We start from the raw sequence: 12,789 nt of genomic DNA, 5'->3' as shown, positions 1-12,789 counted from the left end.
CTGAGTGAGTCCTGTGCCTGGGTTGCCATGTGTGTCTGATATCCTTTTTAAATTGGAAAATACATCCACATCCCCCTCAACTTGTTTCAGTTTGGAAGTGCCCTGAGCAAAGAGCAAGTCTTGTAGCTCAATCTGAGTATCAAGTGTTTGAAACATCCCTCTGGACAGCAGAACTTTGCAAGGGCCCATTCACCCTTTCTTTACCAGATCATCTCTTGAATAACAATGCCTTATGCAGCCAGTGTATTTATATAGGTAAAAATACCATGGCTCAGATTTTCCAAGGATTTCAAATCACTTAACCATCAGTAGGAGACAGCAGTGTTGAACTTTAATAAAAAACTATACAGCATGATGTATTACCTACCAAACTTATAAAATATCTAGCAAAAAGAAAGATCAGGCAATTATAGAACCAATAGACAGTTGAAAAGAAAAATATGTCTCAGAAGCTGCTGTCTTTAGGGAGAAAAATAAATCAACCTAATTATACTATTTTCCCTAAAGTGTTCAATCACTAATGCTTTCATGTTATTTACTGAAAATTCCCAACACAGATTAGTCTATGAAAAATGATGGGGAGTGTGAACATTTCTTGCTGCCAAAAGTGAATTCCTCAAGAACAGAAGCCTGATCTGTCAACCAAGAATAGAAACACGGGGGAACAGATAATAACCAAAAAAAGCAGCTGCCTTGGAGAAAATGGCTTTGATTTGAGCTGATTGTTTTGATATCAGCAGAACCACACGGCCTTCCTACTCATGAGGAGCTGATGTCTGCCTGATCATTTGCAACATGGGCACATTTGCTGATGTATGGCCTTCCAAAGGTGCATCAAGTGATTCTCTAAATTGCTTTGAGACCCACTGAGAGCAGGGGATAATTACAGCAAGGGAGCTGGCAGACACACTTCTTGGCTTCAGTATCTGCCTGTGAAAAAAGACTTGTCAGAATTTGGGCCAGCTAAAGGTTCTCTGCCTCAATAACCCCAGACTGCAGATAGGAACAAGCATATCTGCTTCAGAGGAAGACTGTGAAGTAAATTTATTAGTATTTGTAAAGTGAGATGCTCCGAGACAGTGTTGTATATGTGCTAAGTATTATCAACCCAGCAGCAGTCACATATCTCATTTGAGCCTGGCTGTGAAGAATCAGGAGCTGATTTCACACAGTCTCTGCTTCCCTTCCTAAATGACAGGAATCAGAGAGAGGTCTATTCTGCACTGAATCACAAACAGGATTAAATTTGAAATGAACTTTGAGTGTCATCCATTGACAACTGTGCCTCTCGGAGGTGAAATTACTTTGTGTTCAACCTTACTTGCTGAGGATTTTCCAATAAAAAATATCTGACTCCTGCCTAATTTCTCCAGCACATTCAGAACTTTCATGTTGGACTGTTTCAAAAGAGAGTCATTGCTCAAAATGAAACCTGAGCAACAAAGAGGGAGAAGGGGAGCAGGGAATTGCTTTGGCACAATATATATTTTGTAAGATACAGGACCTTTGGTTTACTTGCAAGATTAAGACTGATAAAAAAAGATGTTCCACAAGTGAAAGAACACTTTTCATTTCATTTTGTGAGCTGAGAAGCAATTATCAAAAGGAAAATGATCAAAAAATTATATAATTAGTTTAGTCTACCTTACTGTTTCCACAGGGGCTGATACTACTACAAATTAGGGTATTGTAAATCTGAGAAGTATTTGCATTTTTCCTTACTTGGTTAAAAAGAAAAAAGTGTGTTTGGGAAATAAAGGATTCCTTTACTTTTTCTGCTTCAGGTAGTGCCTGCCACAGAAAGTCACAGCATGTACAGAGTCTGGATCAAAGTGAAAAATGCAATAAAAGGCACAATTCTGAAAGTTGGAAGGGCCCCTACAACTTCTGCAGAGACAAGATGTTGTGGCACAACGTCTTGATAAGAAATTTTTACAGCAAATCTATGGAAGAATTCAAGAATTCACTGCAAAAGTGACAGCTGTCATTCATCAGCATGATATTGTAACCAGGATTGTATAACTACCTCCATTTAAAATTAAATAATACTGAAATGTTAGAAAACCACAGAAAGAAAATGGCACAAAGTAAAATTTCAAAAGCTTGTGCTGCATTTATAGGACCTTTTAGCAAATCAATTTTTTGCTGATATACACTGACTCAGAGACAAAAGTACAGCTTTTCCTCTTAATTCTAGATTATAAATAAAGGTGTTGTATTCACAGTTTATAGTAAATATGGGTAAAAAAGCATTCTTACACCAGTTTGGAGATATTTGATAAACCCTGTGGCAGTGGGAAGGTGTTCCCTGGAGTTTCCCAGAGCACCTGAAGGCCAATCAGACCAAGCTCAAACACCCATTCCAAGCACAGCACAGCCCTTACCTAGGAGAGGCACTGCACAGATTGTGTGTTTGCTATTCTCACAAGCCCCATCAAAGTTTCATGCTGAACACATGTAGGATGAGCTGTGTCTACAAACAGGGCAGTGAGCTGCCTCACTCTACTGTGAAAGGAAAACAGGAGCTCTCTGCACCTCCTGAAGAATCTCCCTCCAGTCTTCACTCAAGAGCACTCCAGAGATGCACAGTGCACTATTTAGTGTTCAAACACACACGTTAGCACAGATGTGAACCCAACCAACCCACAGCAAACCCTGCTCCCACAGCTCTAATGTGGGACAATGCTGACCAAGCAGGTCACTCTCTTTGGTCAACCCAACCCTTTTGGCCAACCCAACCCTTTTGGCCAACTCAACCCAACCCTTTTGGCCAACCCAACCTAACCCTTTTGGCCAACCCAACCCTTTTGGCCAATCCAACCCAACCCTTCTGGCCAACTCAACCCAACCCTTTTGGCCAACTCAACCCAACTCTTTTGGCCAACTGAACTCAACCCCTTTGGCCAACTCAACCCAATCCTTTTGGCCAATCCCCCCTGGCCTCTGGCTCTGCTCCTGGCCAGCCCCAGGGGGATATAAACCCTCCCAACCCACACCTTCTCAGAGCTGTGTCTGGGGCAGGTTGGTCTGAGTGTTTGCAGTGGCTTCCAACACCTAATTTGGGTAGGGGTCTGACAGATCAAGATGTAAACAGAGCTGTAATGTGAAGATTAGAGGACAAAGGATTGTTTTCTTGCTTGTTTTCTTGCTTCCACCTGCAGCACCAACATTGATTTGTTTGGCAATCGAGGCTAGAAGCACTAATATCTTAATCCTCTCATCAGATAAAAAAATGTTGGCAAGGTGTTTGCTCAAAAGGTCATGGTTAAAAAGAATATTATGTAAATTTCTTTTCAATAAGCTTGACAAAAATATAGGAAATATAAACCCCTTCTCTAAAGAATAAAACATATCTTGCACAAAACCAGCACCATGTAGCTATTTCTACAGATGCCTATATTAGGCAGGCTTCTTGGAGAATAAATTTAGTTTGCTTGCTAGGGTATTCAAATTTTACTCCATCTGAGCAAGCCCTGTAGATTAATGCAGTACAGCAGCTGTTGAGTAACAGTTTGTTTACATAGAAACCTGCATTTCTAAGTAACTTAAAGCGTTTCACAGAGCTCATGTGCTACTATTCCATTGTGTCCCATTGTGTGTGAGCTGCCTGTTCAACTAGGAAGTTTATTCTACCATGGCTGGGGGAAAGAATAGGATTTTAAAGAAGCAGTCCTTAGTAGCTTCCTTTCCTGAGAAAACATGAAAGTATCTATGCCTTGCTAGCTGCCTCAGGAAGACGGATGGGTGCTTATGGTCTCTGCTATTATCTTGGTAACTTTTAACACTGGTAAGCCTAACTTAAGGAAACTCTTCCATGGTACAAGATTTCCTGTGAAAACTCAGTGTTAAATGTGTACTAAAAAATGCTCTTCACTAGTGTTTGAGTTTTCCCTTTCTCTCTATCTTCTGGACAGATAGTATCATCTAAGACAAACTTCTCATGCTTTATGTAATGGTATTTTTAAAGGGGATTTATTAGGCTTTTCCTTACCAATAACAGCCTCTGTTATTCTGACAGTGAAAAGCTCCCAAACAGACAAATAGCAAGAACTGTGTGGATCACAGCTCTTGAGAATTGAAACAGGTGGACGTCTGGGACAAAACAAAGTGTGCCGTGAACTTCTGCTGAGCAGAACACTGCGCTGAAGTAGGCACGGGAGTGAAGCAATATGAAAGAACTGCCTGAGGGAATGCAGCTATCCCGGCCGGAAGGAGTCTGGAAAAGCTCCTAAAGGCCAGAATTTGGGACCAGACACTAAACCTTCATGCGGAGTATGAAACTGCAGCTACCCCAAGCGCACCCACGGCTGATGGGCACCCCTGGCCTGGCTCCGAGCCCGGTGTCCCGGGGGATGCTCCGAGCCCGGTGTCCCCGGGGGATGCTCCCAGCCCGGTGTCCCGGGGGATGCTCCGTGGCGCTGCCGGCCAGAGCCTGTCCCGCAGCTGCGGGAGAGGAGCCGCCGGAGCGCTGAGCTGCCATCATGTGTTTAGACTGCCTTTTGTGTGTCCTTTTCTAATTTCCTCTTCCTCCTAAGCCGCTGGGTAACGCTCCGGCGAACTGCGGGCAGTGGGGCCGCAGGGCTGCGGGACCGCCGCGGGCTCTGCCTCGGGCCTCCCCCCTCGTGGCGGGCAGCCCCCAGCCGAGGAGGGACCCCCGGCCGCGCTCCCCAGAGGGCCACAGCCCGGCCCTGCCCCGCCGCCCGGCCCGTACTCACCCGCCGCGCCGGGCGCTGCCGGCGGGGCCGCTCGCCCGCCGCGCCGCCGGGGCCGCCATCTCGGTCACGGGCAGGCGGGACGCCCCGGCGCCGGGAGCCCGCGGGAGCGCTTCGGGGCCGCCGCAAGAAGCCGCTGTCTGGTTGGTGCGAGCCCGCGCGGCCGCCCGCACGCCGCGCGCTGATTGGCTGCGCCGGGTGGCGCGCGAAGCCAGGCGCCCGCCCTGGCGGCAGGTCAGGGCCAGCCGTGAGGGGAGGCTGAGGGGAAAGGGCGGTAGCGCTGAGGGGGCGGCGGGCGGAGCGGAGAGCCAAGGCGAGGGTCACCCCAAGGCTCCTGGGGAGACGTCGTGGGGAGGGCAGTGAGGAGCAGTGAAGTGACTTTGGGGTGAAGGAAACGCGGGAGGGCATGGAGAGAGCCCGAGAGCGGTCCGTGGCCCGAGGCTCCGTGCCCTCATCAATGACGGGCCGTGGTGGGTGCCCCAGGGAAGGGGGTGAGAGAGAAGGTGAGTCCCTTTTAGGGGACTGTGCCGCTGCAGGAGGAGGTGACACCTGCAAGAGGAGGGTGACACCTGCAGATCTCCCGCTGAAAAGCCACTTTTGCCGTAGAGAACCAGCAGCCTGGGAGCCATGAGGTGAAGGCAGACGCAGGGTGCCAGGTGCACAGGAAACCATGGCAGGGACGAGCACACAAACCCAGGCAGCCCGTAATCTAAACATGAAATCTAGGCCTCTGCAGAATCTGGAAAGGAAGTCAGAGGTGTGAGACAGAGATGCCTCACTGCTGTGCTCTGCCTGCAGACATTTAGGGCTTGACTTCTGAATTTGTAGTAGTTGAAAAGATGTCTGTCAATTTTAACTCCTTTCCTATTCCTTTAATTCATTGCAGAGCTTGTATTATCCCGAGTTGTGATATGGCAGTTCCCACGTGCGATATTTTGTTACAAAACTCATCTTGACTAGCTTGCTAAACTACAAATGCTGTTGTTTGCAATTTTGTACAAAGAGCTTGAGCTTAAGGTCTGCATTGTTTTCACTGCAGATGCAGTTTAAGAATGTAGCATTCTGAGAACTTCTCCATACTCTTTTGAGACAGTTTACTTTGACAGTGTCTGGATACACACAGTGCAGGATTCCACGGGTATGATTTCAGCTCTTTTAAATACAATTTAAATGTCAGTGAGGAGAATCAAGGCCACAGAATTCCTGGATTTTCTGAGCCTGTTACTCAGAAGATTTCCTTAGAATCAGTTAACAAAAAAACTCCCACAACACCTGAGTGATGCTGAAAGTGATTTTGGTGACTTAGAAGGAAACAAAATGGTAGATGTGGGAAACTGATGGTGTAGTTTAGAGACGGTACAATGAAGGGAAAGAAGATAAATGTCCTACTTCAATTGCAGTAATACAAAATCATGAGTTATGCTTAGTGCTGCACAAGCATCTCATTAGTTCCTCTTTAGATTGTTCTTGCCCAATAAAATCTACTTAATTAGTTGAAGGTTTTAAGTAAAAGGTCAGAGTTCAGATACATCTTGAACAGAGATCTGGAATATGGGTTATTTTGCCTCTGACACAGATTCCCTGTGGATCTTAAACAAGCCCCTGATAAACTCTGTTTTACTCACAAGTACACTGTGAATAGATTTCTGTCAGTGAAATGTTCATTTACAGGGGCTGGCAGGCTGCACCTTTAACGTGTTGCTGCCTTCACTTCCTCCTTGGTAAACCTGATCTAACTGCTCACCTCAGGGACCTCGTGCTTGCAGAGTGCTGAGAATAAATGAAAAACATCAAAATGCATTATTAGAGAGGAGGAGCAGAGACACCCTTGAATTGGGCAGTGTTGCTACAGATTCAGAAATAGGACAGGTGTCCAGAGAGCACTTTTCCCAGGTATTTTAGGAGTGGATGACAAAGGGAAACTCAAGGCAAAAGCTGTGAAGCACTCAAGAGGCACTAAGCTGGTGTGATTTTTGGGCCTGAGAACTTTGCTGTAAAGACCTGATCCACAGGACAGTGCTCAAGTTATCATCCTCTCTATTGTTCAATATTGCAGAATTGTGTATGAATGGTAAATCATTCTGGAGTTATAGCAATGTAGTATTTTGGTATGGAGAAAACCACGAATCAGTCAATTTTGCCTGCAAATTCAGATCACTTCCCATACTTGCTTCTAAATAGCTCTAAACTATTCCTTGAGTGCTTTTTTCCTCCACATCCTTATATTCCTTGGAGTACCATGTAAAGGCCTCCTGTATCATTTTGGTGGGAAGTGAGCTCATAGGAGTGAAATAATTCAAACCTATGTGGGTAGTCTGCAAAGTCTTCATCTCATGCTCCCAGGTGTGAGCGCAGGGATCCACTGGGGGATCCACTGGGGGATCCGCTGAGGGATCTGCTGGAGAGATCTGCTGGAGGATCTGCTGGAGGCTCTGCTGAGGGATCTGCTGGAGGGATCTGCTGGAGGCTCTGCTGGGGGATCTGGAGGGATCTGCTGGAGGCTCTGCTGGCTCCCCCTGGGTCGCAGCAAAGGGGCAGAGCCGCGGCCCAGCCCGCCGTGAGCTCCGCCTGCAGCCGCGTGTGGAGCCCGGCACATCCGCGGGACTATTTGACCTCCCTGCATGCGCCTTTCAGTCAGTCCTCACCAGGGTGGCTGCTGTGGAGAGCAGACATGAGAATTTCACCAGGACCACTTTAAAGCAGGTATTGTATGCAAAAACCCCCAAACCTCTCTTTGTATTTTTTTTTTTTTTAGTTAAGCTCTCTAACAAAGTGTTGAAGTTGCATTTTATTCAGTATTTGACAAGTAGAGTTTCTGAACAGTTGTGCAAAATAATTTAAATATAATTAAATCGTGAGAATATTTTGTATTGTTTAGAACAGGCAGTGGCTGTTTGTCTGATTTCCCCTCCCTTGCATATTTCATAACAGATGCTAAGAAATGACTAAAATTATAATGTGCATAGTGGAAAAAGGAATTGAAAGGGGAAGATTGATACACAAACTGACTGAGTCTTAAAAATTAAAAGGAGTAGTTGAGTTGACTGCCACCTTTGCCAAAGCTGAAGGAAAGATAGTATTTAATTTTAGCTGAATTACATTCCTTCCCAGCTCCTGTGTATTGCTTAATAAATAAGGGACTTGCATGTAATTCAGTGTCTAATTATAAAAAATAAGTGAGATAAGATATTTCACAAAAGAGAGCAATTCTGCCTTTTTGTAATAAGCAGCATCTGCTTTGTTTTTCTCCAAACTGAGAGGTAATTGAACTGACAATTCCAGGCTGTCCTGAAAATGACAGATGACTGGATTGGGAGTAGGAAGAAAGCAGAAGTCCTTTTGTACTAAAGAAAGGGGGATGGCACACTAGAGTTGCATCTGGTTCTCTTTTACAGGTCTCTTTCACAGCTTGAGCAGTTCTGGGTGACCCTGGCCAAGTGATTTTATTGTTTAATTTCTTAATGTCAGTGACAGCTATTGGAGGTCCCAGGTAGAACAGCCTTTCCTACACAGTCAGTTTTATAAATCTTGTCATTTCTTCTTTGTGACCATAGAAATACAGGTGGTATGGAAAGAAATGTGCTTGCATGTAAGACTCATGGGTGGTTTTGGTTTGGATCTTTTTTCTGCCCGTTTTGAACTCAAGTTTTCTCATCTCCTGGTCTGTAAAAGTCAGAACAGGCCCCGTTTGTCTCACATGGTGCTTAAACTGCTTCACAAGTGCTCTTGAGGTCTGTAATGAGTAAAATTGTGAAGCTGTCCTGGCAGATCAGCTGTTCTGTCTGGGTCACAAGCAGCAACACTTATTGATTGCACGTGGGCAGATTTACAGGGACAGACAGTTGTGATAACAGTTCAGGGGGTGTGTGAGAAGCCAGGGCAGAGCATGAGGAGGGTTTCAGCTGGCTCAGAAGTTAAAACCTGCCAATTCTGTTCCTAATGCTGCTGAACAGTGGTGTCAGTTTATTGTATGGCTTTGGGCAAGCCCTCTATGCCTCTGTTTCCCTGTTTGCAGAATATGGATATCTATATATTTATATGTGTACACATCTACTATCTGTTATCATACATCTGTTCCATCCCTTTGATTTTGTTGCCTTTAGCACTAACCTAAAGCTGCAAATCAAAATGAGACCAACTCACCAATACACAGCAAAGTAGTTACCCAATTCATTCATTATCTTGCTCTCTGAGGAGCAGACACAGAAAACACATTTGGACAGGGTTTTTTCCCCAGCTTTGATGTCTGATTCCCTAATTAGTCCTGTCACACAATGTTCCAAATATGGGCATGTGGGGAAATCCTATAGACCAGAAACCTAAATCTTGAATTAAGGTTTTAGAGAAACTCCAGTAATAGCATTTAAGTCTTGTAGACTCCCCTCCTTGGAGTCCATTTTAATACGAGCTGACAAAAAAAGTGAATTTGTTGCCAGTTCTGTCTGTAGGTGGTACCTGCAGTTTTGTTTCAGTCTGTGGTCTGACTTTAGAACCTCAGTATAAGGTTTTTCTCAGGGTATTCAGCATCTTCCTAGAGCAGGTCATATTTGTGGCTCTTTGGTTGCATCAGGCATGTTTGAAGCAACTTTGTTCCATGACAGACCCAAATATGTAGTAAATGGAATAGCTTTGGATTTTATGGCTAATGTGCCTGGTTTGATTATCACACTGAGGCTGACGTGGGTTGATGTGGGAAGCAAAAGGCAAGAAGGAAATATTAATGCAATAAATCTCCACAGCCCCACTGCCAGCATTCCCCATTCCCTCCATGCTGTGCCCACATTCCTGTCATTCCCCCCTGTGCCGCACCCACTGGGTCCCTGCACATCTCCCACAGAGGTGAACACCCAGGCAGTCCCCCACAGCTGCCAGAACAGGCTCTGGCTGTAAATTTTCAACTGGGAAGAAAATTGATCAGGGCCTGTCTACATCCATTGCACATTCCCTGTGGCACAATGTCTGATTTTCCACGGGACCAAGCTTTGTGTCCTGCTCAGATCCAACTTACACACAGCACACACTGTGTTACCCTCTACAAACTGCAGCACTACAATGCAGAATCACAGTGTGAAATCTGGAGCATCTTCAGATGTGCTGAGCTAGTCAAGGGTTTGCTTTTTAAAAAAAAAACACTACAATTCTTTGAAAGCAGGAAATGCGTCAGAGGAAGAAAGGTGCATGTTATAAATGTATTTCATTACAATTATTGTGCCAGATGCCTTTAAAAAAAACATTGCAACAAACACAAAGTTCCTTAAATTGTCGAGTGTATTGTAGTTCGTGATGATGACAGATCCTCATGTCTGAGGAGAACAGCCTTAGGAACATGGCATTAATACAACTATTCCAAGCAGCAATTTTAAACCTGTAGTGGCTGCTTGACCCATTTTAACAAATATTCCTCTGATCTATTGATAGTAAAACCCATACATTTATTTCCCCAGACTGCTCTGAGAAGTTTAAAAAGGTATCCCAAAGAAATGTCAGACACAAGGATTTTTCTTACCTTCTTAAAATACTCAGAGCTAATCTTGGATTATATTTTATCATCATCAACTGTCATAGAAAATTCAAGCTATTCCTTGACTGCAAAAAAAAAAAAAATTGAAATTGAATCTTTAGCAAAACAATGTCTCTGTTGCCTTTTTCACCCTTGCTCACAGCTATGTCAGGATTTTGGCTTTTGCTGTAGCAAAGCTGCACAGTATTGCACAATAAATTGTGTGTTTCTATAAAGTATTAACTTGTTTGCAAGCTGGGGGAACATTCTACATGGATTTGTTTGCAAGCAAGTACATCTCAGCAATTCCTCAGTCAGGAATATCTTTCTGTAACACTCTAATCTCTGCTATTTCTGAAATTTGTTGCTTGTTTGATTTTCTAGGACTGCCCTTTTACAGTCAGGCAGCTGCAGCCCCATAAAGTAGCTGTCATTCAACTGGCAGCTGTTGGCCATAGCTGGCTTTTCAAGCCCAGCTAAAAGTAGCTCCTATAACTTCTTTGAGATGTTATTTGACTTACAGAAACTTACCATGAAGGGGGCATTCATGAAACACGAGATTCTGTAGGACTGTTCTAGGAACAAGTACTGGGGACTTGAGTGATCTTGGAATAATCCAGCTCTGATTTCATCAGTCTTGGAGTCACTTCCAAATGAATCATTTCTGCATCCTCAGAAAGAATGTCTGAAACATTTGTAACATCTCAGCTCCTAAAGCTCCTCTTCTCCACCCTTTCCAATGTTTTGAATGAAGTATGGGAAGAACTCACATCTTCCCCCAAAACCTGGGAATAAGTTAAAATCCCTTAAAGACAATGTTGTGAGGATGAGAAAATGAACTTGGGTTTAACCAAGGGTTTAAAGCTCCAATTTAATCCACTCTTTATCAAGCTGCTTAAGCATTTATAATGAGAATGTTAGCAGGCGCTGTTTGCAGAACACAATTTATAAGCTGGATTGTCTGAGGTTGTGGTAAATGTTCTGATGGTATCTGGTCTTGGTGTGGATGTGACCATAACCCCCCGGCAGACTCCAGCTGAGGAGAGCAACCAGTCTCATGGTTTATTTTTTAAAAAAGTGTTTAATTGGAGGCTGAAAATGTGCATCTCTGTCACACAACAAAATATCAGTTACCTGTGCCTGAATTGGTCCACAACAATGCTAAATTGACATGAGCCCAGCTGTGGGCCCTGCAGCTGATGTCTGGACACCGTGGTTGTGCCCACTTCAGTGCCCTCTTCCAGTCTTGGCATCTGTCTGGAGGTGGGGGAGTGGAGAGGGATAAAAGTAACCCTGCAGCAACTCATCCCTTCAGGTGGTGCGAGTACAGTGCCAGAAAGAATTTTCATGTTCAGAAGCCACCTTTCCTTTCTAAAGCCACAGGAAAGCTTTTTATTTAGGCCTTTATCAAAGGACTGAGGCCTGATGTTTACACTGCTTTACTCTATAATTAAAAGCATTTTCAAGCTCAAAGAATGTCAGGAGGGTCATCCATGCAAACCCTGACATTAGTTGCCTGTGCAGTCTGAATTTTGGTCTCTGTGCATGCTGTAATTGCCATGTGTGATTAAACTGTTTGTTCCTGCAGCACGGGTGCCTCAATCAGTGCTCGGGAGAGATGGCAGCTGGCAGGTAGCGGCTCACCAGGGGTGTTCCCTGCTCTGAGCTCGGTGAGCAGCTCTGCACGCTCGGTGTCTGCTCAAACACTGCCTGGACAAGCTGGGGTGTATCGCTGCTAGTTAGAGAATTGCTCAATCAATTTGTCCCTCTGGCTCCGTGGTGTGGTAGATGGCTCTGTCTTACAGACAAGTGGAGACACTGACAAATTAGACATGTATTGTGCACAAAGCCAGCGTGGTTTCTCCTCCAGACACTGAGGACGAGACAGAGCCTCGAGAGCAGCATCACAAAGTCAATTTGGTTGGAAAAGACCTCGGAGACCAGCGAGGCCAAGCTATGATCCAACACCACGGTGTCAACCAGACCACGGCACCGAGTGCCACGTTCAGTCTTTCCCTGAACACCTGCAGGGACGGTGCCTCCAGCACCACCAGGCCAGCTCGTTGCAGTGCTCAATAACCACGCCGGTGGAAAAATTCTTCCTGAGGTACAACCAGAACCTCCCTGGCGCAGCTTTCCCTTTGCCCTTTGTCCTATGGCTAGTTGCCTGGAAGAGCGCGACCCCCGTCAGGCTATACCCTCCTTTCAGGCATTTGGCCCGGGCCGTGCTGCCGTGCTGCTCGGATGCTGCCTGTCCTGTCCTGTCCTGTCCTGTCCCCTCCCGCTCCGCTCCGACCCGAGCGCCGCCGTTCCCGGTGCGTTCCCGGGGCGGCCGCCCGGGGCCGGGGCAGGGCAGGTCGGCGCTGCGCATGCGCGGGGCGTGTCCGCGCTCCCGACGGGGCGGTGAGCGCGCAGGCGCCGCTCCCGCGGAGGGCGCTGACAGGGCGGCTCTCGCGAGACTTGCAGCGGGACCGGCGGCGCGGCGGGCGGGGGGCCGGGCCGGGGCCGGAGCGGCGGCTGAGGCGGCGCTGGAGCGGCGGCCGGGCCGGGCCGCGCGGGGCCGGGCAGGCGGCGGGA

At 46.1% G+C, this 12,789-nt stretch overlaps 1 protein-coding gene across 1 annotated transcript in view; it reads right to left on the bottom strand.

Annotated features, from left to right (window-relative positions):
- The window catches only part of TMEM94 (transmembrane protein 94), a 53,202-nt gene extending 48,439 nt beyond the window's left edge, over nucleotides 1-4,763 (bottom strand). The window contains exon 1 of the mRNA XM_054278617.1: nucleotides 4,716-4,763. The gene's annotated coding sequence lies outside the window, so the exon portion shown is untranslated. The remainder of the gene's footprint in view (nucleotides 1-4,715) is intronic.
- Nucleotides 4,764-12,789: the final 8,026 nt, after the last annotated feature.

The sequence above is a fragment of the Melozone crissalis genome, unplaced genomic scaffold (genome assembly GCF_028551555.1).
Source record: "Melozone crissalis strain CALT ecotype California unplaced genomic scaffold, PUWL_Pcris_2 ptg000026l_1, whole genome shotgun sequence".
NCBI lineage: Eukaryota > Metazoa > Chordata > Aves > Passeriformes > Passerellidae > Melozone > Melozone crissalis.
The sequence above is the reverse complement of the archived record's forward strand: the minus strand, read 5'-3'. Positions and strand labels throughout refer to the sequence as shown.